The sequence below is a fragment of the Oxyura jamaicensis genome, chromosome 15, assembly GCF_011077185.1.
Source record: "Oxyura jamaicensis isolate SHBP4307 breed ruddy duck chromosome 15, BPBGC_Ojam_1.0, whole genome shotgun sequence".
In the NCBI taxonomy this organism is placed as follows: domain Eukaryota; kingdom Metazoa; phylum Chordata; class Aves; order Anseriformes; family Anatidae; genus Oxyura; species Oxyura jamaicensis.
Window position 1 is genome coordinate 12,495,855 of NC_048907.1, and position 2,302 is coordinate 12,498,156.

Consider the following 2,302-nt stretch of genomic DNA (forward strand, 5'->3'; position numbering starts at 1 on the left):
CATGGACACATAATTTCATCTCTACTGAATTAGCCAAAAAATAAGATAAGGAGTGTGTGTGTGTTTTCTGGTAGCTGAAGAGAGTTTTGGATCTTGAAGATGTTGTAGTGCTGCAGACAGATGGTATGTGACCCAGCATAAAGCCTGCCAGTAAAAGTTAACCTGTCAACATTTATTTTTTTTTAACAAATCTGAACCAGTGCAGCAAATTAATACTGGATCAGTGCTTTGTGTCTCACAGTTGCTGTAGTTTTGATCTAAGTTGGATTTATGGTTATCACTGAGCCATGATGCAAGTGTGCAGAAGATGTAAATACAGCTCTGGGAGCTCTATTTCTGTCAGGAAAACACACCCCTTCAGATCCCTCACCCTGACGCTGTTTGTCTCCGGCTGAGTTGCTTCTCAGTCTGTCTGAGAGCTTTATTCCATGACTGCCCTTACTTCGAGCTCGACTTCCACAGCCTTGCCGTGGCACACAGAAATGTCAGTGCTCTCTATAAGGAGAGTTACATCGCAAAAAAAAAAAAAACAAATATATTTGAGCAGATATACAGAGCTCTGGTGGCTTCTTTCCCAAGAGCCCCATTAGTGCCAGCAGCATCTAGCTGTTGCGTTATCCTGGCTGTCCTTCCAAGGCGATGTTTTTCTCTTCCCTGCTTCCCCTAATGGCTGCTTTCTCTTGCAGATACAAGAATAAGCTGAGGCGTCCAGCTGCGCTGGAAAAAATCTTCTCACCCTCCCAAAGCCCTGTCTCAGGACACACCCCAGAGGTGCTACCAGGAGGAAAGTAGCTGAGTAATTTGCCTGCATAAAGTCTGTTTCACGCAGGGATATTGGACTAGCTGGAGTGTGGGAAGGTGGTGTGTTGTGGGTCTGGAGGGTGCTGCCCTCTCCTGGGGAGCTGCTCCCTGCTGCAAGGCACCACAGGCAGAACTGCTTGCATCCTTGCAGATGACTACTCTGAGGTTCTTTCGGTTCCTCTTAAGGTACTAACTGTTATCAAAGGCAAACAGGTGTCAAAATATCAACCTGAGCCTTAGATAGGCTTCTCCTTTTCTCCCTTTCCAGTGTTTTAAAGAGGTCTTGTCTCAAGCTGGAGGCTTCGAATCTTTGACCAATGTGCTCCTCCTGACTCCTATACAAGCAAGGTATGGAAGAAGGAGGTAACTGTGGGCTTTCCCTAGTTCCATGCCAGAGACAGGGTCCTCAGAAATGAGGACTTCAGGAACTGTTCATTTGTTTTCAGATAAGTGCTTTTCTACTTGAAGTTCTCTGGAGACTGGAGGAAGGGAAGAAATTGCAAGGTTATTTGTTTTCTTTAGCATTTACAGGCAGCTTGGCTTCTGGCCTTACACATTAACTAGTGTTGGCTCCTTCACAGAAATGATAACGTGTGCTCTGACTTCCATTTCAAATCCAATTTTACTGGCAAAATTTAATTCTAAAGCCATTCTTCATGATGAAATCATATTTGCAAAGTCAATGGGCAAATAGGAGCCCCAGGTTACCAGCATCCCAAGGCAACCAAAACTCCTGGGCAAATACTGGTAAACTGATGCCACTTCCTCCTGACACAGAGCTCAAGGAAGGTACTAAAAGCAAAAGGTATAAATTATCACCAGCTAAGAATCAGTTTCTGAGGTTTCTGAGCTTTAAAGCAAGAATAAACTGGTTTTGGTGACGACTCTGCAAGTCATCATTTTTAAAGGCCTTTAAAAGCCCTGCGGGAGGGGAAAGAGGCTACGAATGCCTGCTCACAAGGTAACGAAGAGCTCAGATCAAGTGGTTAGCAATTAGACAAGGCCATTAGCTCCTTTGCAGCTTCCAAATCAAAGTGAGGCCTCCCAGGCCCTCTCCAGGCAGCCGTGGCGATGGCTCTGGATGGGAACGGGGTCCCCTCGGTCTTTAATGTGATCCACATGCTGGCTCTTTGGCAGGCCTAGCTCTGGCTCCATCTGTCAGGGTGGCATCCTGCCCTCTCGCTAAGCACAGCGCACCAGGGTAACTCTGCTAACAAAGCACAGGTTGAGAGATGGGGACCAGCAGATAAGAGCAAGTGAGGAATTGGTTTCTAGCCAGAGGATCGCAAAGCAGTAATCAAATTTCCTGACACTGTTAGGGAAAGATGGGAGAGCTGCAGATCCCAGGAGGCCCTGTTAGGCAGCTGGGATGGCAGAGGTTCTTCTGTGCGGATCCTCACACACACAAAATCATCCTTCAACCACCAGATTGGTGCAACCCCCACCTTGAGTAGGGGGTAACACAATATGGATGCTGGCCCAGAAGCTGCATCTCTGCTGT